The sequence below is a fragment of the Carcharodon carcharias genome, chromosome 16 (genome assembly GCF_017639515.1).
Source record: "Carcharodon carcharias isolate sCarCar2 chromosome 16, sCarCar2.pri, whole genome shotgun sequence".
NCBI classification, from domain to species: domain Eukaryota; kingdom Metazoa; phylum Chordata; class Chondrichthyes; order Lamniformes; family Lamnidae; genus Carcharodon; species Carcharodon carcharias.
In genome coordinates, this window is record NC_054482.1 from 32,235,221 (window position 1) to 32,262,989 (window position 27,769).

Genomic DNA, 27,769 nt, shown 5'->3' on the forward strand with positions numbered 1-27,769 from the left:
ATTCTCCCACAAGAGGAAATGTCCTCTCCACATCCACCCTGGGTAGACCCTTCAAACGTTTGTTGTGCTGACTGATATTTATCCCTCAGTGATTGTCACAAAATCAGATTATCTGCTCATTGTCACATCAATGTTTGTGGGATCTTGCTGCTTCCTGGTTGGCTGCCACTTTTCCTACACTGTAACAGTGGCTACTTCATTGGCTGTAAAATGCTTTGGGATGCCTTGGTGGTTGGGAAAGGTGATATAAATAAGTGTTTAAAATGTGAAACCTGCTGCAACAGGGAGTAGTTGAGGTGAATAACATAGAGGCATGGGAGGTCTTGTGATATAGTGGGTAACGTCTCTACCTCTGGGCCAGAAGCTCCAGGTTGAAGTCCCATCTCAGTACTTGAAGGCATGTTCATAACGTGGCCAAACAGGTTGATTATAGCCTGTAAATCCTCCCAGTATGCCTGGTCAGCCACTCTTTAGAAGGCAATGGCAAACCACTGCAGTACATTGCCAAGCATAATCATGGTCCAATCCAATGGAAGTCTAAGGTCGCCAATGACCTCTCAGGTCCTGGTATCTGGAGGAGGAGGAGGAGGAGGACGTAGATGCATTTGAGGAGAAGCTGGACAAACATATAAGAGAACAGAGAACAGACGACTATGTGGATACAGTTAGATGAAGTAAAGTGGGAGAAGACTCATGTGGAACATAAGCAGCATCATGGACCATATGGGCTGAATGGCCTGATGCTACACAGTACATTCTATGTGATGGATACTGTCTGTCCAGGGTGTTTGGCAGGCAAGAGCTGGGGAAGTGAAATTCATATCAGCAACACCAGATGGAGCACCATCATGGTTCCTGTGTCGCTATTCCCTTCAACAGTGTCATCCTTTACAATAGCCACAAAACACATGTGGCTAATTGGGAATCTAGATCACACTACTGATTCAGAATAAAAAAATGAGGAATTTGCACTGTCTTTGGGCACATAATCTCCAAACATATATTTGCAATACAAAAATAAAAATAAAAATACCTGGAAAAACTCAGCAGGTCTGGCAGCATCTGCGGACAGGAACACAGTTAACGTTTCAAGTCCGTATGACCCTTCAACAGAACTAAGTAAAAATAGAAGAGAGGTAAAATATAACCTGGTTTAAGGGGGGGGGGGGGGGGGGTGGGGCAAGTAGAGCTGGATAGAGGGCCAGTGATAGGTGGATATAACCAAAAGATGTCACAGACAAAAGGACAAGGAGGTGTTGAAGGTGGTGATATTATCTGAGGAATGTGCTAATTAAGGGTAGAATGCAGGACAAGCAAGGTACAGATAATCCTAGTGGGGGTGGGGTGAAGAAATCGAAAAAGGCAAATAGAGCTAAAACAATGGATGGAAATACATTTAAAAATAATGGAAATTGGTGGGAAAGAAAAATCTGTATAAATTATTGGGAAAAAAAAATTTAAACGGGTGATCGGAAAGGGGGTGAGGATGGAGGAGAAGGTTCATGATCTAAAATTGTTGAACTCAATATTTAGTCCAGAAGGCTGTAAAGTGCCTAGTCGGAGGTGCTGTTCCTCCAGTTTGTGTTGAGCTTCACTGAAGAAATGCAGCAGGCCAAGGATGGACATGTGGGCATGAGAGCAGGGTGGAGGGTTGAAATGGCAAGCAACAGGGAGGTCTGGGTCATGCTTGTGGACAGACCGAAGGTGTTCTGCAAAGCGGTCACCCAGTCTGCGTTTGGTCTCTCCAATGCAGAGGAAACCGTATTGGGAGCAACAAATGCAGTAGACTAAATTGAAGCAATGCTGCTTCATTTGAATGTTTGGGCCCTTGAACGGTGAGGAGAGGGGAAGTAAAGGGGCAGGTGATGGATCTTCTGCGGTTGCACGGGAAGGTGCTGTGGGAGGGCGTTGAGGTGTAGCGGGTGAAACGTTAACTGTGTTCCTGTCCGCAGATGCTGCCAGACCTGCTGAGTTTTTCCAGGTATTTTTATTTTTATTTTTGTTTTGGATTTCCAGCATCCACAGTTTTTTGCTTATATATTTGCAATAACCTAGCAGAGAATGAGGCCATTCTGCCTGTCATGTCTGTGCTGGTAAGAGCAACTGACTTTGTCCCTCTCCCCCGCCTTTTCCCCGCAGACTTACAATTTTTGGCTCTGCAGATAACGATCTTGAATGCCTCAGTTGACCCTGCCTCCATCACACTCAGGTAGTGCATTCCAGATCTTAACCACTCACTGTGTGAGAAAACTTTCCTCATGTCGCCGTTGCTGCTTTTGCCAATCACATTAAACCGGTGTCCCGCTGGTTCTTGACCCTCCTGCCAAATGGGAACTGTTTCTTCCGACCTATTCTTCCAGACCCCGACTCTGGGACATCCTGAGGACATGAAAGTTGCTATATAACTGCCATTGCTGAACTAAACTTTTCAACCGGGCTTCTGCCATTGTGACGTCCATCAGAGAGGCTTCAGGGTGACAGGCATTTTGGGTTCCATCCTTCCCCTATCCCCTCACAATCCTGCCCAAGGATAACTTCAGATTCTGCTGCATGTACTTGAATGCTGGGGGCAGGGGGTTGGCGTTGGGGTGGGAGGTGAAGTCGAAAATAATATACGGAACTATCTCAAGGGCAATTGGGGATGGCAAGAAACCAGGGCCTTGCCAAAATCCCGTGAGCGTATCATAAAACAAAATCACTTCTGTAAGAAGGTGGTCAATCTACCCAACAGGTGATCTTACGAGGAAGACGGTGGAAACAGTCAGTATTGATTCATTTTAATACAAATCAGGCACATTCCTTTCAGAAAATAATATTTTGGGATGTAGAACCTGAGTAATTTGAGCCATGACATGTGGTAAATACTGAGGGGGGGGCGCTCTGTTTCTCCACCACTCGCCACATTTCTGGGTCTGTTCTTGACTCATCAATAAAGATTGAGAGCAGGATGGTCCGTGCCGGTTTCTAAGCCCTACTGCCAGGCTTGAACGGGGGTCAGAAGCCTGTAATGTGTAGGGAACAGTCACTCCAGGTGATTTTCCCCCAGTTGGTCAATTAATGACCAGAGAGCAGGCTGAACGATTGGTGGGCTCTCAAAGCTGGAGAGCCAATAGGAAGCCCAGCAGCTTGCCGGATGCCATGACAGGTAAGCGTGAGAGAGAGAGAGAGAAGGGGGGAGGGAGAGCGAGAGTGAGGAAGAGAGAGAGAGAGAGACAGAGAGATGGAGAGAGAGAGAGGGAGACAGAGAAATGGAGAAAGATAGAGAGAGAATGGGGGAGAGAGAGCGAGAGGGAGACAGAGAAATGGAAAGAAAGAGAGGGGGGCGGGTAGAGAGAGAGACAGACAGAGACAGACAGAGACAGGGAGAGAGAGAGGGAGGGTGCCCCAAAATGGCTCCTACTCTCCACCCTTCTTGAAATTAAAAGTAAAAAGTTTAAAGTAAAATTTGACATTTAAACTTTAAAATTTACAATAAAAATGTAAATTAAATAATAGGACCACCCCAGCCCCACTCCAAAGAGTAGCCTATAACTGTTGCTGATCTCAGGCAACTGCGGAGAGCCTCTCAGCCTGCCTGAAACACTGTCGCCTGCCTGAAACACTGTCCCCTACCTGGCCCCAAATCAAGCACCAAGAGACTGCCTCCAGGCAACTAAACTGTCCCTGGTGCTCCTGACGACCTGGAGGCAAACCCCAGTTATTTTTAAACTGTCCCCCCAATTTCTAGGTCCTCCCATAAGGGGAAACGTCCTTTCTGCATCCACCCTGTCAAGCCCCCTCAAAATCTCATATGTTTCAAAAAGATCACCTCTCATTCCTCTAAACTCCAGTGGGTATAGGCCCAACCTGCTCAACCTTTCCCTACTACCAAATTGATCCCTGGTGAACCTTCTCTGAACTGCTCCCAATGCAAATATATCCCTCCTTAAGTAAGGTGACCAAAACTCTACACAGTACTCCAGGTGCATTCTCACCAACCAGCCCCCTTGCAATAACATCACATTTGTTTTCCTAATTACTTGCTGTACCTGCATGCTAACTTTTTGTGATTCATGTACAAGGACACACAGGTCCCTCTGAATGGTTGACAGATGATTGATTTTCTTTTCGTTCATGGGGTATAGGCTTCGCTGGCTGGGCCAGCATTTATTGCCCATCCCTAATTGCCCTTGAGAACTGAGAGGCATGCTAGGCAAGCTTGCTAGACTTGCTATTTCACAGTGGGTCTGGAGTCACATGTAGGCCAGACCAGGTAAGGACAGCAGGTTTCCTCCCCTCTAAGGCATTAACAAACCAGATGGATTTTTACAACAATGGCTTCATTAGACATGGTCATCATTACACTTTTAATTCCAGATTGTTTATTGAATTCAAATTTCATCATCTGCCATGGTGGGATTCAAATCTGGGCTCTGGATTACTAGTCCAGTGACAATACCACTGAGCCACTTCGATCAATAGATTATGGATAAGCCAGAATACATTTGGCTCAGTTGCTGTTGTAAAGTTAAGTTGTTCAGTGATATACCTGTCTATGCTAACTCAAGACAGGTGGGACATCAAATTGGAGAACACGTGAAAATAACAGTGGGCAGCAAAGTGTGAAGTTAGCCCACCATCCCTTCATAGGACTGCAGACAGTTTGTTAAATTTACATTGCCTGATGATTTAAATAATTGCAATGCGAAGTTATCATTATCCACACTGTTCCTTGGCTCCATGGATCATGTCCGATATTACAAGTAGTCAGCGCTACTTAAACACAACCTGCACTTCTTAAAGGGGCTGCCGGAAGTGGCGTGAGTCCTTCTTGGAGTGAACCTGTCCTCTTTTGCTATGAAGAATAGCTGAACCTGTGAGATAGGGTGCCTCAAGATCCTCTAATGTTGCACAGGAGGCCTTTGTTCAGGAGGCGGAGAGAATGAGGGACATCCTCTTTCTCCAGGCAGGACAGGACACCATCCAGACAGATATTCAGGAGGCAGTGTGAAGATGTGGCAGTGGAGGTCGATGCTAGGAATGTAGTTCCAAGAACATGGATGTGGTAAAGGTAGAAGTTCAATGATCACACAGGAGTTGTCAAGGTGCATGAGTTCATCTTCAAATACCATATCCCACCAACTGACCTGGTGCACTGTTTAGTTCACTAGAGCCCCATCACCCACCTACCAACAATCTCTACCAGTCAGCACACAACCTTTCAATTCATATGTTTACCTCAGCCTATCACACTGATCTGACCTCAAATTCACTACTCACACACACAGATAGCTATCAACCATGACCTAAATATTTTGCAGGACACTTCCTTCTTTCCTGCAGGAGAAGGTGACACAAATCAAAAGCCAAAAAGAAAGACTGGAGTAGAATAATTACACATCATTCTTTTAATACCATTGCAGAGGCTATGTTGGTCATCTTGGGAAGGGGTATCACTGAGGCAGTAGCCACTGGCTGGAGTGCTTGATGATGAGATACCTAATCCTCCTACTCTCATTATCCTTTTCTTTCATCCCTTCTCACTGAGAAGCTGCAGATGATGTCAGCACGCACTTCTTACTCTCTCCTCTCCCAACAGTACAACCTGACCCTTGTCCCTTTTTCATTTCAGTGGAAGTAGAAGGAGACAGTGCTGATCAACAAACACAATCACTCGATCAGACACTCGCAGCCACCAGCTCTGAGACTCACACTGTGCATAGAGTCTAGAATGGAAGAGAATCTGTAGGTGGTGAGACACCGGGCACAAGTGCACAAGGACCAGAGTAGGTGTCAGTTCACCAGATAGCGAGGTTGCACACTGGTATTGCTGCTGAAGATTCACATGGTGAATTCAATAGGTCAGGCTGCAGAATGGATGTACAGAACGAAATGCTCGGTGAACTAGAAAACCTACAGTTAAGGAGACGGTGGCATAGTGGTAATAGAGCTGGACTAATAATCCAGGGCCACAAGCTAATCCCCAGACTCTGGGGATATAGGTTCAAATCCCGCTGCAAATGTTAGTGGAATTTTAATTCAATTAATAATAAAATCTGGAATTGTAATCTAGTCTTTGGTGACCATGAAACCATCAGCAATTGTCATAAAAACCCATCTGGTTCTCTAATGTCCTTTAGAGAAGGTAATCTGCTGTCCTTACCCAGTTTGTCCTACATGTGACTCCAGATCACAGCAATGTGATTGACTCTTAACGGCCCTCTGAAATGGCCATGCAGGCTACTTAGTTCAAGAGCAATGGGCAACAATACTGGCCTTACCAACAATGCCCACGTCCCATTAAAGAATAAATTTTTAAAAAGGAGCATGGAGGAGTCCAGTACCAGGTCGGGCACAGGGCTTTGAGCAGAGCTTGGAGCCCGTCCTTTCCAAAATGGAGGGGGTGGCCACTTTCATCAGGACACCTGCTGAGCTCACCATGTTGCAGCATCTGATGGCCAATGTCACAGTTCCCACTGCAGCACAAGCAGCTTCCATCAAAGATCTAAATGCCACAGTGGCAGCTTAGGCTGTTGCCATCATGGCCCTGGTTCAGAGGGACTTCACAACAATGTGTCCTCCAAGAGATCAGGAGGATTGCTGCAGCACCAGGGAGACTATTCACACTTAAACCAACTACAGGAGAGCTGCAGAAACAGGTAAAATTGCACCAGTGGCCAGAAGAATTAACCCAACAACTAACTAGTAAATACTTTATGACCTTTTTAAATAGTGTCAGCGGGAAGGGGCTGGTGAGAGTTCTTCATGTTGTTTAACATCATGTTCAGTTCTTTTCAATAAAAAATATATTTTATTCATAAAATATCTGAAAGTACATTCCAAAACATTTCAAATTGGATATTCTGGAAAGTGTACAGTAATCATATTTAACTTCTCTCCATGGAGCACTAGGAGGTGCCACAATACAATTCCATTGTCAACTTACATTCAATGACAAACATACAGCCCGTGGCATTCTACAATGTTACCAGGCCCTCTATGCACTCTGGCTGAAAGGCCTTAGATGGTGGCCTTTCCCCATTGACCCTTTGCGGTGGCTGCCCCAAGCTTTAGTGTGTCCCTCAGCACGTAGTCCTTGGACTGTGCCAGTCTGCCACACTCGGTCATGGATGACTCTACACTGGAAGACCAAATTAAATAAAGTTTCCTCATGTCACCTTTGCTTCTTTTGCTTAATTATCTCTCCTTTGGTAACCGATCATCTTGCCATGGGAAACAGTTTCTCCTTATTTACACTACCAAAACCCTTCATGATTTTCAACACCTCTATTAAGTCTCTCTTTAACCTTCTCTGCTCCAAGAAGAACAATCCCAGATTCTCCAGTCTCTCCACACCCCGATTCCAATCTAGTGTTACGAAAGGTGAGGAATGGTGCCCCTCTTTTCTCTCCCCACATTTGACCACAACAGATTATTTTGAAAATGACATACTTGCCAATTTAGTCAATACTTAACTGTTCACATGCTGTGCTCATAAATGAACCAATCAGACAGATTTTCTTGAGTTCAATAAAGAATGAGGTTATACTTAAACCAATCGAAGTAAAATAATAAAAAAATACGCTCTGACTTTCACGCACACACACACTTGAAGTCCACACACATAAACCATTAGATTACAGAGTGGAGAAGGATATGTCGGTCAAATTAGAGTCCCTAAAGTGAAGAGAAATATGCAGTCTGTAGTTTGGAGACTCGGTGACTCAGCTGGCTTCAGGCTGAATTCGGTGATCTTGTGACTTTCCTCGAATGGTTCCAATGCTTCTGATTTAAAGATGTAGACGGCTTATTTCATTGTTCTCCTGGAGACGGCAGTGCTGGGCTGAATTCTTTTAAGGAATCTCTGTCCCTGGGTGGTCATGGTCAGCAAACAGGGTTCAAAACTTGCAAGTTGGGTTTGGGAAGAGGGAAGAAGGAGGGACCCCACTCAAGTCTTCTCTCTCAGCACCTCAGCTGCTTGTCCTCTTACTGCAGAGAAAGCAGGAGTTTAAACACACAAAGGATGGGCCTGTCACATGACCATCACTCAGTGATTCAAACAAAGCCATTACTAGTGTATTCTCCCTTGTAACTTATAATCAGTTCATGTCTGGGAATCCTCTCTCTCTGCTAGTGTCCCATTGTTCAAGTGATGGGGTTCAGCTTATCTCTATTGTAGCTCAATGAGTTCATATCTGAGAACACCCTGTTTAATACCACAGGTGATTGCCTTGATGTCTTGCTAATGGGGACAGGATATGTGGCTCACTCATATTCTCCTGAGGGGTCTTTGCAGGTGTGGTGTCTCCATCTCAATGGATTGCAGGGGGAGAGTACACTGATGCAAATTAAGGTAGCCATCTTTGTTTTGAGCTCAAGTCACACTTTAAACTGTGTTTTAAAATGTCTTTATTTTTAAAAGTTCAGTTCAGTTTTCCAACTGGTTGATTAAACATCATTATTTGGCATAAAGCACGTTTTCATGACACTAGTAAATTCTAAAGGGGATATGGGTGGAATAGCGGTTATGTTATGAGACTCCTAATCCAGAGTCCTAAACTAATGGCTGACCACTGCCATGCCCAGTAAAGGCATGTCCAACCCATTACTTTAAAAACTGAACTGTAATCAGTGTGGATTCTTCCAGAATTGGCTTTTTAAAAAGCTGGACATTAAAATACTGCAAAAGGTGGCTGCCGAGAGCCACCTAGCTTGGTCTGTGGATACAAACTACCACACTTTCTCAAAAGGACAAAAGGACACATTCCTGACTAAGAAGTGCTGTTACTTATCTCTTGAAACCATCCACAAGGTGTTTCCTGACTTGAATGGGTCATTCTGAAACTGAGGCAGTGATCGTCTCAAACCCCCGGGTGAATGTCTGCAAACAATAGCTAATCCACTGAAGTTCAACACCACATTTGGAAAAGAGGACTGTGAGAAACAACTTGGTAAGACAGTCATGTTGGTCTTTCTTTAATCTATAAGTGCTGTCTGCAAGACACAACAACTGCAGGAACAGCAGAAAAGACTACAATATCTAAGCCTTACAACCCAGAGACTGCAACATTGTGAGGTCGCCAAGCCTGTTCCTTTTCAAGTCCACCAATACAGAAAACTAGAAAACTGACCTCCTGGCAACAAGACTTCAAATAACTAACTCCATGACCTGCAGAAAGTCATCTCTTTGAGAGAATCCTGCAACGATTTTGGTATTCTACTTTGGATATTGATTTCACCTAACTGTACTTCAGGAGTGAAGAAAATCTCTTCTTCACCAGGCTTGCATTTTGTGTTTTCCAAGATGAGCCAGCAGGTGAATTATGAACTTTGTTTATAACTTGTACAAGTGCACTATTCTCTTTAACTGTATTTTCCTCAAGTGTGTATGAGTAAGTGACATGACATTGGATTTCAGGGTGAATGTGTGAATAAATGATTATCCTTAGCTAAACCTGTGAAAGCTTGCTGCTGGTTTTCAAATTGCTCACAAACTCAGGGGTTAGGAAAAGCACACCTCTTCCTTTTCAAAAACACACTGATTACAGACATTCAGGGAAGAAAACAAAGGTTTCAGTTCTCTCTCATCCCTGTCTGTAACAGAATTCCCAGTCTCTAACCTGTTATTTTAGCAGCAGTGCTTATATGGCTGGTCCAGTTCAGTTTCTGTTAAATGGTAATCCCCCGTTGCTGATAGTCGGGGTAATGCCATTGAATGTCAAGGGGAGATTGTTAGATTCTCTCTTGTTGGAGATGGTCATTGCCTGGCATTTGTGTTGTGCGAATTCTGCTTGCCACTGATCAGTCCAAGCCTGAATGTTGTCCAGGTCTTGCTGCAATTGGACATGGACTGCTTCAGTATCTGAGGAGTCGTGAATGGTGCTGAACATTGAGCAATCATTGGTGAATATCCCCATTACTGACCTTATAGAAACATAGAAACATAGAAACTAGGAGCAGGAGTAGGCCATTCGGCCCTTCGAGCCTGCTTCGCCATTCATTATGATCATGGCTGATCATCCAACTCAATAGCCTTCTCCCGCTTTCTCCCCACACCCTTTGATCCCTTTCACCCCAACAGCTATATCTATAGAAAATGATGAAGGGAAGGTCATTGTATATTTTGCCCCCTCGCTTCTTCCAAACGGTGTTCAACATGGAAGAGTATGGATACATCAGCTGAGGGGGGGCAGTCTGTGATGATCAGCAGGGAGTTTCATTGCCCTATTTGACCTGATTCCTTGAGACTTCATAGGGCCTGGAGTCAATGTTGAGGATTCCCAGGGCAACTCACTCCCTAATGTATACCATTGTGCAACTGCCTCTGCTCGGCCTGTCCTGCCGGTGGGACAGGACATACCCAGAGCTGGTGATGGTGGTGTCTGGGACATTAACTGTAAGATATTATTCCATGAGGATGACTATGTCAGGCTGTTGCTTGACTAGTCTGTGAGACAGCTCTCCCAATTTTGGCACTAGCCCCTAGATGTTAGTAAGGAGGACTTTGCAGAGTTGACAGGCGTGGATTAGTGACCTATAACATGTTAAAAAGTCCCAAGTCTTTTTACAAGAGCAATTTAAAGCAAACCTTAACATCTAGCCGCAGAAGGTGATATTAGGGCAGCTGGCCAAAAGCTTGGGTCAGAGGAGTAGGTTTAAAGGAGTTTCTGAGAGGAGGAGAGAGAGGCAGAAAGATTTAGGGAGGAAATTCCTGAGCTTAGAGCCTAGGCAGCTGGTGGCTTGGCTGCCAAAGATGAAGCAATTAAATTGGGAGATATTCAAGAGGTTGGAATTAGAAGAACGCAGATATCTCAGAGGGTTGTGGGGCTGGAGGCGATTCCAGGGATCGGGAGGAATGAGGCCTTGGAGGAATTTGAAAACAAGGGTGAGAATTTTAAAATCAAGACATTGCTTAACCAGGAGCCAGTGTAGATCAGTGAACACAGGGATGATGAATCAGACTGTGTGTGAACGCCAGATTTCTTTCCCTAAAAGATGCCTGTAAATCTGCTGGGTTTTTATGTCAACCCAGTTGTTTCATGGTCACCATTACTGAGGTTCACATTTAATAGAATTTGATCTCCAAACTGCTATGGTGGAATTTGAACTGATGTCGAAAAACAACATATCGGTACTTTGTACAGTGGGTGGGTGCGGAGGGGTGGGGGGGTGGTGGGTGGTGTGGAGGAAAATTGGGAACATCTGGCAAAGAGGAGATGGAAATAGGGAGCATTGAGGAAGAAGAAAGTGAGATGGGGATTATCAGGTGAGGGGGAGGGAAAATAGGATGCTTAAGGGGACTCAGTGAGAGTAGTTGGAGTTTTGAGGGAAGGGAATGGGAGGGGGTAATGGAAGTTGGAATGTTTTGATGAGTTTGACTCCCACTCTGGGAATTGAGCACAAAAATCCAGGCTGACACTCCCAGTGCAATACCGAGATCAAGACTATTATAAGGTGGCAGTGAATGAAAAGACAAGTATGGAAAAGCCCTTGCTTCTTCCAAGTGGTGTTCAATGTGGAGGAGTATGGATTCATCAGCTGGGAGAGGGCAGTAGGTGGTAATCAAAGGGAGGTTTCATTGCCCTATTCAACCTGATTCCATGGGGTCTGGAGTCAATGTTGAGGACTCCCAGAGCAACTCCCTCCTGACTGTATACCACAGTGCAACTGCCTCTGCTTGGTCTGCCCTGCCAATGGGACGGGACTTACCCAGGGATAGTGAAGGTGGTGCCTAGGACATTATCTGACATTTTTAAAAATTCATCCAGGGGATATGGGTGTCACTGACTATGCCAGCATTTATTGCCCATCCCTAGTTGCCCTTGAAAAGCTGCCTTTTTGAACCACTGCAGTCCATGTGGTGTAGGTACATCCACAGTGCTGTTAGGAAGGGAGTTCCAGGATTTTGACTCAGCGACAGTGAAGGAATGGCGATATATTTCCAAGTCAGGATGGTGAGTGACCTGGAGGGGAACTTCCAGGTGGTGGTGTTCCCATGTGACTGCTGCCATTGTCCTTCTAAATGGTAGCAGTCGTGGGTTTGAAAGGCATTGTCTAAGGAGCCTTGGTGAATTTCTGCAATGCATCTTGTAGATGGTACACACTGCTGCTACTATGCATCATGATGGATGTGGTGTCAATCAAGCGGGCTGCTTTGTCCTGGATGGTGTCAAGCTTCTTGAGTGTTGTGGGAGCTGCACTTATCCAGGCAAGTAGGGAATATTCCATCACACTCCTGACTTGTGCCTTGTAGATGGTGGGCAGACTTTGGGGAGTCAGGAGGTGAGTTACTCGTCACACGATTCTTAGCCTCTGACCTGCTCTTATAGCCACAGTATTTATATGGCTAGTCCAGTTCAGTTTCTGGTCAATGATAACCCCAGGATGTTGATAGTGGGGGATTCAGTGATGGTAATGCCATTGAACATCAAGGGGTGATGGTTAGATTCTCTCTCTTGTTGGAGATGGTCATTGCCTGTCACTTGTGTGGCGCGAATGTTACTTGCCACTTGTCAGCTCAAAGCTGGATATTGTCCAGGTCTTGCTGCTTTGGACAAGGACTGCTTCAGTATCTGAGGTGTCCCGAATGGTGCTGAACATTATACAATGATCAGTGAACATCTCCACTTCTCACCTTATGATGGAAGGAAGGTCATTGCTGAAGCAGCTTAAGATGGCTGGACTAAGGACACTACCCTGAGGAACTCCTGCAGTGATGTCCTGGACCTGAGATGACTGACCTACAACAACCACAACCATCTTCCTTTGTGCTAGGTATGACTCCAACCAGTGGAGAGTTTTCCCCCTGATTCCCATTGACTCCAGTTTTGCTAGGGCTTCTTAATGCCACACTCGGTCAAATGCGGCTTTGATGTCAAGGGCAGCCACTCTCACCCCACGTTGGGAGGTCAGTTCTTTTGTCCATGTTTGAACCAAGGCTGTAATGAGGTCAGGAGCTGAGTGGCCCTGGCAGAACCCAAACTGGGTTTCAGTGAACAGGTTATTGCTAAGCAATTGTTGCTTGATAGCACTATTGATGACCTCTTCCGTCACTTTACTGATGCTCCAGGGTAGACTGATGGGGTGGTAATTGGCCAGATTGGACTTGTCCTGCTTTTTGTGTACAGGACATACCTGGGTAATTTTCCACATAGCCAGGTAGATGCCAGTGTTGTAGCAGTACTGGAACAGCTTGGTTAGGGGTGCAGCAACTTCTGGAGCAGAAGTCTTCAGTACTATTGCCAGTATGTTGTCAGGGCCAATAGCCTTTGCTGTATTCACTGCCTTCAGCTGTTTCTTGATATCACGTGGAGTGAATCGAATTGGCTGAAGACTGGCATCTGTGACGCTGGGTATCTCTGGAGGAGGCCAAGATGGATCATCTACCTGGCACTTCTGGCTGAAGATTGTAGCAAATGCTTCAGCCTTATCTTTTGCACTGATGTGATGGGCTCCCCCAACATTGAGGATGGGGATATTTGTGGAGCCTTCTCCGCCAGTGAGTTATTTAATTGTCCACCACTATTCACGACTTCATGTGGCAGGACTGCAGAGCTTAGATCTGATCTGGTGGTTGTGGGATTGCTTAGCTCTGTCTGTCACTTGCTGCTTATGCTGTTTAGCATGCAAGTAGTCCTTTCTTGTAGCTTTACCAGGTTGACACCTCATTTTTAGGTATGCCTGGTGCTGCTCCTTGCACCACTCTTCATTGAATCAGGGTTGATCCCCTGGCTTGATGGTAATGGTAGATTGGGGGATATGCTGGGCCATAAGATTGTGTTTGAATACAATTATGCAGCTGCTGATGGCCCTCAGCTCCTCATGGATGCCCAATTGTGAGTTGCCAGATCTGTTTGAAATCTATCCCATTTAGCACAGTGGTAGTTCCACACAATATGATGGAGGGTATCCTCAATATGAAGGTGGGACTTTGTCTTCACAAAGATCATGTGGTGGTCACTCCTACTGATACTGTCATGGATAGTTGCATCTGCGGCAGGCAGGTTGATGAGGATGAGGTCAAGTGTGTTTTTCCCTCTTGTTGGTTCCCTCACCACCTGCCACAGACCCAGTCTAGCAGCTATGTCCCTTATGACTCGGCCAGCTCGGTCAGTAGTGGTACCACCGAGCCACTCTTGTTGATGGACATTGAAGTCCCCCACCCAGAGTACATTCTGCGCACTTTCCACCATAAGTGCTTCCTCCAAGTGGTGCTCAACATGGAGGAACACTGATTCACTGAGGGAGGGCAGTACGTGGTAATCAGCAGGAGGTTTCCTTGCCCATGCTTGACCTGATGCCATGAGACTTCATGGGGTCCGGAGTCGATGTTGAGGACTCCCAGGGCAACTCCCTCCCAACTATATACCTCTGTGCCACCACCACTGCTGGGTCTGTCCTGCTGGTGGAACAGAACATACCCAGGGATCGTGATGGTGGAGTCTGGGACATTATCTGTAAGGTATGATTCCGTGAGGATGACCATGTCAGATTGTTGCTTGACTAGTCTGTGAGACAGTTCTCCCAATTTTGACACTAACCCCCAGAGGAGGAGGACTTTGCAGGGTCAAGAGGGCTGAGTTTACCGTTGTCAGTTCCAGTGCCTAGGTCAATCCTATGTGGTCCTTCCAGTTTCATTCCTTTATTGAGACTTGATACAACTGGGTGGCTTGTTAGGCCATTTCAGAAGGCATTTAAGAGTCAACCACATTGCTGTGGGTCTGGAGTCACATGTAGGCCAGAACATGTAAGGACAACAGATTTCCTTCCCTAAAGGGCATTGGTGAACCAGATGGGTTTTTACAATATCGACAATGGTTTCATGGTCATCATTAGACTTTTAATTCCAAATTTTTAATGAATTCAAATTCCACCATCTGCAGTGACAGGATTCGAACCTGGGTCTCTGGATTACTAGTCCAGCGATAATAATACTATGCCATTGCCTCCGCCAGGAAGCTTCAAGCAAGTCACAGGTCTCAACCATGCAGAAATATGGCTGAACTGGTGCTGAAGATTTACCAGATATTGCACTGCTTCAGGCCTCACAGTGAAGCTGAGCAGCAAGCAGATCAATACACTGTTATACACAATGGGTGTCGGTGCAGATTATATCTGAGTTAGGCAAGGGATCAATGAAGAAAATGCTACCTATGAAAAAGTAATAAAAGTACTTGATGCCTAATTTGATTTGTAAAAGAATACCATTTTTAAGCAGGCTAAATTTAACAAGTGTACCTAACAACAATGAAAAAATATTGACACATCTATCAATCATCTGTAGAGACTTGCAGTGAACTGTAAATATGGCAGTTTGAAAGATGAACTAATCAGGGACAGAATTGCTGTTGGATTCTTGGATGAGGCATTGTCTGATCACTTAATAGTCGAGGGATGATTTAACCTGAACAAAAGCAAATCAACTGAGCTGATAACCTGAGGTCAAGGAGCAAATTTGATTGGTGTTTCAGGGAAACAGGGAGAACCTTATCCCAAAAATGACTGACTCAGTGGGGTTATATTAAATTTAAAGCAGAGAGGTTAAGATGTAGTCACTGTCAGAGATGTTTTAATAAAGTTAATGTTTTCCTTACCTCAGTGGACTCTGTAAATATTTTGTGTTCGCACACAACGAGACCAAGAATGTTATAAACCAAGGCCCTATTTGCCCTCTGAGGTGGATCTAAAAGATCCCATGCCGTGATTTCAAACAGAGCCGTCCCTAGGGTACAGAGAATCGTGGTGACCGCCCCGGGCCCTGTGCTTTGGGGTGTCCCGTGATTCGACATCACAGTTTTCGCAGAGTCAGACCAGTTGAGGATGGCAGATTTCCTTCCCTAAACAGCATTAGTGAACTAGATGGACTTTTATGACAATCTTTTCATGGTCAACATTAGACTTCTAATTCCTGATTTTTATTGAATTCAAATTTCACTATCTGCCCTGGTAGGATTTGAACCCTTGTCCCCAGAGCTTCACCCTAGATTACTAGTCTAGCTGCAATACCACTAGGCCAGTGTCAGGTGTGGTCCATACCAGCTGATTTGCTGTCTCTCGTACTCTCAGCTCGAAATTAGTATTTACTGGTGGATATAAGCAAATAAACAAAGCACCGTCCCCTCAACAGTGGCGGGTTCTCCTGTGAAGGGGCCGGCAAGCCATTGAAACCTCCATTCACATCAGTGGGACAGGAAGATCCCACCGGTGTGAGGGGCTGGAAAATTCTGGTCTTTTTCTCCAGTTGGGTTGTGGGGTGAGTTAGTAAAAATGTTAGAACGGAATCCCTTAGGGATCATGGATTTCCCCTAAACAAAGGGAAAGCCAACAACTATGTTCAGCCTTGGAACAAGGTGTAGTTTTACATGCAACACAGTTACCACGGTCAATAGTGCAGGATGTGCTTGTGACCAGGTGCTCAGTAGCTGGGACACTGCTGGTGCTCCTTTTCACACATACACTCAGAGATCCAGCCATCAGAGGAAACTTGTCTAAAAATGTTGCATTGGCTCAAACAGTCTGATTTGTCCCTCATCCCGCACCTCCCTAGGGATGGCCCTGATTTCAAAGAAGAGCAGGGGTGTTCTCCCCAGTGTCCTGGTCAATATTTATCCAGCAATCAACATCATTTAAACAGATTATCTGGTCATTATCACATTGCTGATTGTGGGGGCTTTCTGCGTGCTGATTGGCTGCTGTGTTTGCTTTATTACAACAGTGACCTCACTTCAAAACTATTTCCCTGGCTGGAATGCACTTTGAGATGTCTTCTGGTTGTGAAAAACGCTATATAAATGCAAGCTTTTCTTTCTCTCTGGGAAATGGGGAGGAGGAAGTGGCCAGCACCAGGGATAAATGAGAGTGTCGAGTGCAACAGGAATAATAGGAGTGGTTGAGGGAAGGAGAGGGTGCAATGGGATAAGGTGGAAAGGGGAGAGTAAATTGGGAGTTTCGAGAGAAGGGGAGGAGGAATGGGGTTTCAAGGAATGTGTCAGGGGTGATTGGAGCTCCGAGCGAATGGTAATGTGAGTGTCAAGGGAAAGAAAGGGGAAAATGTGGGGGTGGATGGTAGGGTAGGGGGTATTGGAGTGTGAAGGGAAGGGGAGGGCTAATGGGGAGTGATAAAAAATGAAGAAGGGAAATGGGGAGGCTTGAGAAAAGGGGGAGGGGATAATGGATGTGTGAATGGAAGAAGATAATGATGAGTGTTGAGTGGAGGGGATAATAGGGAATGTTGAAGGAAGGATATTGGAATGGGCATGTCAAGGGAAAGGGAGGAATTATTAGGCATCAAGGAAGGTTGGGGGAAATGGGCAGGGTCTGGGAAATGAGGGCAGCAACAATATAACCGTATTCTCTGGTGACAGTCAGAAACTGGAATTGCCAACTTTCAGAGGTTGGTTAAAATGGGGTGAACGCATAAACAGCCCCCTTTGCCTCTCAAAAATACAATCGGGAGACAGGGTGGAAAGAGTTTCCATCAGAAAATCTGGCAATATCTTTATCAAAAACCTCCAATCAATTAATTATCATTGATGTTATGAAGAAAAACATTACAAGGGTGCAGAATGAGCCTCAAAACAGCGCCTGTTTGGAGATTTTGAACTCTGGGCAGACATTTTGAGGAAGGATATGAGGACAGTGCAGTGCAGTGCAGAGACTTGGCACGGCTGGCCTGTTATTGTTAGCACTTTGCCATGTCTGAGCTCATCAAAAAGTTACCCATCTTGTAAAAGTTACAGAAATTTTGGGGTGGTGGGGGGGGGGGGGGGGGGGTGGTGGGGTGGTCTGGAATAAAAAAAAGTCATTTTTTTTCTTCAATTTTTGCAAATCCTGATTCTGGGCTGAGGACGATTCATTGTCTGAAATGTTCTGGAATTGTCAACATCACAAAAACATAGGGACCCTGCGCTGCACAGCAGAGGGAGCGGTATCATGGCACCAGGGACGAAAGACAAGTTGAACAGTTGAGAGGGCTTTTGCACAGATTCCAGCGGTGGTGGGGGGATGGTTGCAAGGATGTTTTGTGCCACCTTGCATTAGTCGTGATGCATTTTATTTAAGATGTCCCCACCCACTGGTTCTGCCTCTCTCCTGTGCCATCTTGTTTAATATGGGCACTGGAGAGAGAGAGAGAGAGAGAGAGAGAGAGCGACACGAGAGGATGCCAGCTCCTGGGAGCGGCTGCTGCGCAGGCGCCGTCCTCCGCGGTGGCCGCCGGGGGTTGTAGTTTGCGGTCCAGTTGGAGGCGCTGGGAGGAGCGGGCGGGAGGACTACAGATCCCGGCGGCCACCGCACCAGGCTCACACTCTCTCTCTCTCTCTCTCTCTCTCTCTCTCTCTCCCCTCCTCCTCCCTCTGTGCCCTCACTGGAACGATCGGCAGCAATGAGGGAGTGAGTGAAGATAGGAATTAACATCAACCAGGAGGGAAAAGGGGAGCCACCCAGGGAGCTGGCACAGGAGGGTAAGTCTAATTAACCCACCCCAGGGTGGGGAAGAAGCTGGTGAGATGGGGGAGGGGTGAAGCTGGGTGTTGGGGTGGGGAGGGGGTAGACTGGGTGCGGGTACAGGTGCCAGCTCCAGCTCCAGCTCCAGCAGGAATTACAATGTCACACTTACTGGATACCTTTTATATACCTGCATCCGATCGAGATACATTGTGTTCACTGCACTCACTCATCATGGGGCATGAGAAAGGGAGACAAGTATCCCACTACAAAACCAAACTTTACAACTTGTCACAGGCACATCTCTCCCTCCTCTCCAGCACAAAAGTACCTCCGTCATTTGCTTAGTGACAGGCCTAGTTATCCTCCACTCCCCTGTACGTTTTTTTCCATTTGTTATTTCAGTATTTTAGTCCCAATTTATTTTATTCCCTAATGTTTTCTACAATTTTAAAACATGTTTTATTAAATTTAATTGCCTTGCTTCATTTGATACTTGGGACGTTTAATATTGTCTCACAGGTATGTTTCCAGCAAACCCAGGGATTTTGTTTTATTCTTTCACAGGATGTGGGCATCGCTGGCTCGGCCAGCATTTGTTGCCCATAGATAAAAGCAAAATACTGTGGATGCTGGAAATCTGAAACAAAAATAAAAATAGCAACAAAAATAAAAATAGCTGGAAAAACTCAGCAGGTCTGACAGCATCTGCCAAGAGGAATACAGTTAACATTTCGAGTCTGTATGACTCTTCATCATCATTTGTTGCCCATCCCTAGTTGCCCTTGAGAAGATGGTGATGAACCACTGCAGTCCATGTGGTGTAGGTACACCCACAGTGTTGTTAGGGAGGGAGCTCCAGAATTTTGACTTAGCGACAGTGAAGGAACGGCGATATATTTCCAAGTGGATGGTGAGTGGCTTGGAGGGGAACTTGCAGGTGATGATGTTCCCATCTATTTCCTGCCCTTGTCCTTCTAGATAGTAATGGTCACAGGTTTGGAAGGTGCTGTCAAAGGAGCCTTGGTGAGTTGCTGCAGTGCATCTTGTAGATGGTGCACACTGTGTAATGGTGGTGGAGGGAGTAAATGTTTAAGGTGATGCATGGAGTGCCAATCAAGCAGGCTTCTTTGTCCTGGATGGTGCTGAGCTCCTTGAGTGCTGTTGAAGCTGCGCTTATCTAGGCAAGTGGGGAGTATTCCATCACACTCCTGACCTGTGTCTTGCAGATTGTGGACAGGCTTTGAGGAGTCAGGAGGTGAGTTACTCACCTCTGAATACCCGGCCTCTGACCTGTTCTTGTAGCCACAGTATTTATATGGCTGGTCCAGTTCAGTTTCTGGTCAATGGTAATTCCCAGGGTGTTGATAGTGGGTTTTCAGTGATGGTGATGCCATTGAATATCAAAGGGAGTTGGTTAGATTCTGTCTTGTTGAAGATGGTCATTGCCTGGCACTTGTGTGGCATGAATGTTCCTTGCTGCTTATCAGCCCAAGCCTAAACGTTGACCAAATCTTACTGCATTTGGACATGGGCTACTTCAGTATCAGAGGAGTCGTGAATGGTGCTGAACATTGTGCATTCATCAGCGAACATCCCCACTTCTGACCTTATGATGAGTGCCAGGGGGTCGAGGGGAAGGTCAGTGATGAAGCAGCTGAAGACGGTTGAGCTGAGGACACTACTCTGAGGAACAGCTGTTGGCTGTTTTCCTAGTGGTTTTGCAGGGTGGGGTGGGATGGAGTTGCAGCAGTGTGTGTGTTTCCTGCGTGCAATACACTTAATACTGGGGAAACTTGTCTCTCAGTTTCTCTAGAACTTTGCTGCTTTGTGGGACATTTTTGACCCTTAATTCCAGAGAGTAGATAAAGTCTGAGAAAGCTATTTGGCCAATTATGAGTGATAACACCCTCGACTTGTGTCATTGTTTTGGTGACTAACAAGATGGTAGAAGTCACCAAATGTTACTCTCATGCCTTTCCAGCTCAGATGGCACAATGGTTTCACACAGAGGAAGACTACCTTGATAATATGCCCAACCTACAGAACACCCAATACAAGGACAGCGTCGCTACAGTCTCTGAGTGAGACTGAGTGCCGAATTCATCATGAAGATCTTCTTGCAGGAAGATTGTCTGCCAGCTTCTATCCTGGCCCTTCACCTTATAAAATCTTTGATTCCAAACTAAAGTATTTAGCATTGATTTGAAAGCTCAGTGTAGGACGTGTGTATGACACAAAAATTGGCCAGTGAAGAGGATGGCTGATGTCTCCAGAATTATATCAATGGTTTGGTTGAGTGGGCGGAAAAGTGGCAAATGGAATTCCATCCAGAAAAGTGTGAGGTGATGCAGTTGGGGAGGGCAAACAAAGCTAGGGAATGATCAATAAATGGGAAGCTATTGAGAGGGGCTGAGGAATTGAGAGACCTTGGAGTGCATGTCCACAGGCCCCTGAAGGTGGCAGGACAGGTGGATAAGGTGGTAAAGAAAACATATGGAATGTTTTCCTTTATTGGACGAGGTATTGAACACAAAAGCAGGGATGTAATGCTGGAACTGTATAAAACACTGGTTAGGCCACAGCTGGAATTTTGTGTACAGCTCTGGTCACCACATTACAGGAAGGACATAATTTCTCTGGAGAGAGTGCAGAGGAGATTTACAAGAATGTTGCCAGGGCTTGAAAATTGCAGCTATGAGGAGAGATTGGATAGGCTGGGGTTGTTTTCCTTAGGACAGAGGAGGCTGAGAGGTGCCCTGACTGAGGTGTACAAAATTATGAGGGGCCTAGAAATGGTTGACCGGAAAGACCTGTTTCCCCTACCGGAGGGGTCAATTAGCAGGGGGCATAGATTTAAGTTGATTGGTAGAAGGATTAGAGGAGACATGAGGAAAAACTTCTTCACCCAGGGAGTGCTGGGTCTGGAATTCACTGCTTAAATCTGTGGTTGAGGCTGAAACTCTCGACTCATTTAAAAGGTACCTGGATCTGGACCTGAAGCGCTGTAACTTGCAAAGCTACGGACCAGGTGCTGGAAAGTGGGATTAAAATGAGCGGCTAGTTTCTTTTTCAACTTTTCTCTGACCGGCACAGACATGGTGGGCTGAATGGCCTCTTTCTGCTCCGCAACCTTTCTATGGTTCTCGGATGGAAGGCCGCCATTCTGTGCGTGGTTTAATGTTTAATATTCTTGAGCTGTAACTTTTAAAGGGTCTGATGGTTGGCAAGATTCTGAAGGGTTTGATGAGGTGGATGCTGAGAGATTGTTTCCTCTGATCGGGGAGTCTAAAACCCAGGGGCACAGTCTCAGGATAAGGGGCCGATCATTTAGGACTGAGATGAGGAGAAATTTCTTCACTCAGAGGGTTGTGAATCTTTGGAATTCTCTACCCCAGAGGGTTGTGGATGCGCCATCGTTGAATATGTTTAAGGCTGGGATTGGCAGATTTTTGGGAAAGTGGAATTGAAGCCCAAGATCAGCCATGATTGTGTAGAATGGTGGAGTTGGTTTGATGGGCTGCTTCTACTCCTCTTGCTTATGTTCTTATGTAGTTGCTTTAGGTGTTAAGACTTGATGGTGGAGGGGTGGAAGTTGGGGGTTGAGGGGGGCAGTGGTGGAGGTGAGGAGAATGTCAAATTTTGTGCTTATAGTTCACTATCCAGGACACTCTTGTTCATTTGCTACCTCTGTTTCAGAACCTTTCTTTCTCACTGTGTCTGCAGTGCTCTCTCTCCCCTCACCCACGAGACTACCAAAGATGTGGCTGCAGAAGAACATGCGTCACAGTTCAACCTCCTCTTTCTCCTGCTCCTCGTCCTCCTCACTTTTTCCAATGTATCAGAAGGTCGGGGTTTGTGTCCCACCAAAGGCTTGAGCACAGCATTCAGACTGACACTCCTGCTGCAGTGCTGGGGGAGTGCTGCACTGTCAGAGGTGCCGTCTTTCAGATGAGACACTAAGCTGAGGGCCCAGCTGCCCTCACAGTAAAAGATGCCATCGCACCATTTCGAAGAAGAGAGGGGGATTCTCCCCAGTGCCCTGGCCAATATTTATGCCTCGATCAACATGAGTGAAAAACAGATTGTCTGGACATTATCGCTTTGCGGTTTGTGGAATCTTGCTGTGCATTCCCTTCAATGCGACAGTGACTACACTTCAAAAGTACTTCATTCATTGTGAAGAACTTTGGGATGTCGAGAGGTGAAATAAATACAAGTCTTTCTTCCAGTTTACATTCAGCCACAAATCACTGGCCTTCACTCTTGGTTGCACATTGGATATTATTAGTTTCCCGTCTATTGTAATCTTGGTGTTGGTGAATATGCGTACGTTCAACTAATCATTAATAAACTGCAAATGTTTGACTCTCTGCCCAAAAATTGATCCTTGATAAAAAAGACAGAGAACTGTAGCCTCTGTCTATATTACTGCACAAATAAACATTCTAATACAACCATATCCAGTCCTGTGTTGGTTCCACTCCACATTCATTAACCTGCTTCAGAGCATGCACCCTTGACTGGCAGTGTTGCCATCTCCATCTTGTCTTTCAGTGGACCAATGACAAATTGTTCCATTCTATTTTCAAAATCAGTTTTTGTGTGTCTTGCAAATCCCATTCCCAAGTACCGCCTTGTACCTTGATGATTCATTCTGCACTTAGTCCTCCACTCCTGGATTCATCAACTTAACTGATCTAAATGGACCTTGCACATCAGCTCAGTGACTGGAACTGTCTCCAAGAAGCTCAGTCCCCTCTTCCATGCCAAGCACTTTTTCTTACCCTCAGAACTCTCTACAAATTCCATGTTTTCCCAAGAACTGACTCCTGCTCCTCTATCTGAGAAGATTGTTTATCTCGTCTCTTGCACTTTAAATTCAGTGTGAGACGAGCCAATGAACTATTTCTCTCTATTACAGTACACATTGTATCTCCTATTTCATCAATTAGGTACTAGTTTAACTTTCTTCTCTTGATCCTTATCACCAATTCACCGATCTACTCACTCTGCCTTTCCCCTTCAACATTCAAGGCTGATCACACTACCTGCTGTTTTAACTCATGATTTTGTAGGGCATTGGAACTCTCCCTCAATCTATCTCTTCATCTTTTTGACAGTCTTCAGAAACTCAACACAACCAGTTGTATAAATTATGTTGTTACAAGAGCAGGTCAGGGGCTGGGATGGGAATTCTACAGACACAGACTGCTTCAGTATCTGAGGAGTTGTGAATGGTGCTGAACATTGTGCAATCATCAGTGAACATCCCCACTTCTGACCTTATGATGGAAAGAAGGTCATTGATGAAGCAGTTGAAGATGGTTGGGCCGAGGACATTACCCTGAGGAACTCCTGCAGTGATGTCCTGGAACTGAGATGAATGACCTCGAACAACCACACCATCTTCCTTTGTGCTCGGCATGACTCCAACCAGCAGAGAGTTTTCCCTCTGATTCCCACTGACTCTAATCTTGCTAGGGCTCCTTGATGCCACACTTGGTCAAATGCGACATTGATGTCGAGGGCAGTCAGTCTCACCTCACCTCGGGAGTTCAGCTCTTTTGTCCATGTTTGAACCAAGGCTGTAATGAGGTCATGAGCTGAGTGGCCCTGACAGAATCCAAACTGGGTGTCAATGAGCAGGTTATTGCTAAGCAATTGCCACTTGATAGCACGTGAACCTAATTCGCAACTCACTCAGTTTCTATCTCACTCAGGCCTAGTAGCCTGTCTCCTCCCACAACCCTTACTGATTGTGCAGTTTTAAAAGCCTGTCTCTCTTATAGACCTTTTGATGAGTCACTAGCTAGTTTAGCTAATTGCTATGGTAATTAACACTAATTGAACCAACTGCTTTCAGGTGACTGACAGATTACTGCCACTTCAGGCAGTTCTCTGTTTAACAAGCTAGCCTAACTTATTTGAAGGTTAGCACAATGTCAGATCTTGATTCTTAATATGTTGTTAACCTGAAAAAGACTTACCAGAACTTATAACCTGAACCAAATTCGCTACTTATTCAGTTTCCATCTCAGGTGTAGTCACCTGTCTCCTTGCGCGACCCCTACTATCTTAGAGCAGGTACAGCACATGGTTAGATACAGAATAAGTCTTCCTCTACACTGTCTCAATCAAACACTCCCAGAACAGGTACAGCATAGGGTTAGATACAGAGTAAAGCTCCCTCTGCACTGTTCTCATCAAACACTCCCAGGGCATGTACAGTCCGGGGGTAGATACAAAGTTAAGCTCCCTCTACACTGTTCTCATCAAACACTCGTTCATGGAATGTGGGCATCACTGGCTAGGCCAGCAGTTATTGCCTATCTCTAATTGCCCTTGAGAACTGATTGGCTTGCTAGGCCATTTCAAAGGGCAATTAAGAGTCAACCACATTGTTGTGGGTCTGGAGTCACATGTAGGCCAGACTGGTCAAGGTCAATAATGAAATTAAGTTCACTAAGTAACATAAGTAACAATGGCAGGACAGGTCTTATGTTGCAGCTGTGGAATGTGGGAGCTTTTGGATACCAAGGTAATCCAGGACAAACATGTTTGCAGTAAGTGTAAGTAGCTAGAGGAATTTCAGATCAGGATTGTTGACCTGGAAGCTGAACTGCAGACGCTGCACAGATGAGAGGGGAAGAAATACCTGGACACTTTGTTCCAGAAGACGGTAACACCTCTAAGAATAGGGTTGTCTGTTTTGGTCAGCAGTGAAGGACAGGAGGATGTGACTGTGAGTGAGGCTGTGAGTGAGACTGAGCAGACACTAGGGGAGGAGCCTCAGACTTTGCGTTTGTCGAGCAGGTTTGAGGTGGACGAAATTGAGGTCTGCAAGGTGGATGAGCAGGCTGGCCATGGTACCATGGTACAGGAAGCTGTTCAAGTAGGAGGAGAAAACAGGAATGTAGTGGTAGTCGGGGACAGTATAGTGAGGGGGATTGACATTGTGCTCTGCAGCAAAGAGTGAAAGTTCAGACGCAGTGTTGCCTGCCCGGTGCCAGGACACCTGCTCAGGGTTGGAAAGGAACTTGCATTTGGAGGGGGGAGGATCCAATCATTGTGGTCCATGTAGGTACCAACGACATAGGCATGTCAAGGAAGGAGGTTCTGTATAGTCAGTATGAGAAGCTAGGTACCAAATTAAAAAGCAGAATCTCAAAAGTAATATTCTCTGGATTATTACCTGAGTCACATTCAAATTGACATAGGGAAAATAAGATTAGAGAGATGAATGCGTGGCTCAGAGACTGGTGTGGGAGAAGTGGATTTGTGGGGCACTGGCACCAGTACTGATGAATGTGGGGGCTGTACCGTTGAGACGGTCTATACCTGAACTGTGCTGGGACGAGTGTTCTTAAGAATTGCATAGCTTGGGAAGTAGAGAAGGCTTTAAACTAAACAAGGTGGGTGGGGGATCAAGGTTGGGTAGATGTGGCAAATCAAGAAGTAGATTCAAGACAGGAGACCATAACAGTAAATTGGGAAATGAGGGTCTGAGAATAGCGGGAAGGTACAGAGAGAAAATACGTAAGAATACACCAATAGTCAAAACTAGATGTTGCAAAGATAATAAAAGACAAAACTAAAGGCTCTGTATGTGTCTAATGTATGAAATGCGTGTAGCATTCATAACAAGTAAATTAAATCCACATTGAAGTAAATCAATATGATCTGATAGCAATTACGGAGACATAGCTGCAGGATGACAAGGACTGAATCCTGAATATTGAGGGGTATATGATAGTCAAGAAGAATAGGAAGCCAGGTAAAGGTGGAGAGAGTTGACCAAGGATGGCATTGGTGCAATAGTTAGAGATGAACTTGGTGCAGGAAATCAGGATGTAGAATCGGTTTGGGTGGAGATGAGGAATAGTAGGGGAAAGAAGTCATGAGTGGGAGTGGTCTACAGGCCCCCTAACAGTAACCACAATGTAGGATAAAATATACAAGAGGAAATATTGAGTGCTTGTGATAAAGGTACAGCAATAATAATGGGTGATTTTAATCTATATATAAACTGGAAAAATCAGTTTGGCAGTAGTAGCCTGGGTTAGGAGTTCATAGAATGCTTCTGAGATAGTTACTTAGAGCAGCACATTCTGGAACCAACCAGAGAGCAGGTTATAATAGACTTGTTATTGTGTAATGCGCAGGATCGATTAATGACCTGAGAGTGAAGGCACCCCTAGATAGTGGTGACCACAATATGATTCAATTTTACATCCAGTTTGAAAGGGAGAAGAGTGGGCCTAAGACTAGTATTTTAAACTTAAATAATGGCAACTATGTGGGCATGAAAGCTGAGCTGGCTGAAGTGAACTGGGATACTAGGTAGAGGGTAGATCAATAGAGAAGCAATGGCAGACATTTAAGGGGATATTGCAGAATACTCAGAATAAGTATATCCCTACTATCAAGAAAAATTCTAAAGGGAGGACCCATAATCTGTAGTTAACTAAAGAAGCTAGGGAAAGCTCCAAACTTAAGGAAAAAGTATATAACTGCTCAGAGATGAGTGGCAGGTCAGATGATTGGTCAGAATATAAAGAGTGGCAGAGATTGACTAAAAGGTTAATCAGGAGAAAGAAAGTAAAGTATGAGAGGAAGCTAGCTGGAAATGTAAGAACAGAGAGCAAGAGTTTCTACAGGTATTTAAACAGGAAAAGAGTAAGTAAAGTGAGTGTTGGTCCTCTAGAGAGTGACAGTGGGGAGTTAATAGTAGATAATAAGGAAATGGCGGATGAAATGAACAAATGTTTTGCTTCTGTCTTCACTGTAGAGGATGCAAAAACATTCAGTAATAGCTATAAACGGGGAGTGGAGGGGAGAAAGGAACTTGGTGAAATTGCAATCACTAGGGAAGCGGTACTGAGCAAACTGATGGAGCTGCGGACTGACAAGTCTCTGGATCCCGATGGACTTCATCCTAGGGTCTTAAAAGAGGTGGCTAATGAGGTAGTAGATTCTGGAAAGGTTCCATCAAACTGAAAAGTAGCAAATATCGCCCCTCTATTCAAGAAGGAAGGGAGGCAGAAAACAGGAAACTATAGGCTAGTTAGCCAGACGACTGTCGTGGGGAAGGTGCTAGAATCAATCATTAAGGTGGTTCTATCTGGGCACTTAGAAAAGCTGAAGGTAATCAGGAAGAGTCAACATGGTTTTATGAAAGGGAAATCATATTTAACCAATTTATTGAAGTTCTTTGAAGAATAACATGCACTGTGGATAAAGGAGAGCCTGTACTTGGATTTCCAGAAGGCACTTGATAAGGCGCCACATCAAAGTTTATTGCAGAAAATAAAAGCTCATGGTGTAGGAGGTAACGTATTAGCCT

The 27,769-nt window shown here is 45.2% G+C and overlaps 1 protein-coding gene across 4 annotated transcripts in view; it reads left to right on the forward strand.

The window, feature by feature from the left end:
* Positions 1-18,301: 18,301 nt before the first annotated feature.
* LOC121289178 (nucleus accumbens-associated protein 1-like) overlaps positions 18,302-27,769 on the forward strand; it is a 104,990-nt gene continuing 95,522 nt past the window's right edge. For 3 of the 4 annotated variants that reach the window (XM_041208361.1, XM_041208359.1, XM_041208362.1), the window contains exon 1: positions 18,302-18,440. The gene's annotated coding sequence lies outside the window, so the exon portion shown is untranslated. The remainder of the gene's footprint in view (positions 18,441-27,769) is intronic. The other variant, XM_041208360.1, reaches the window with a different exon arrangement.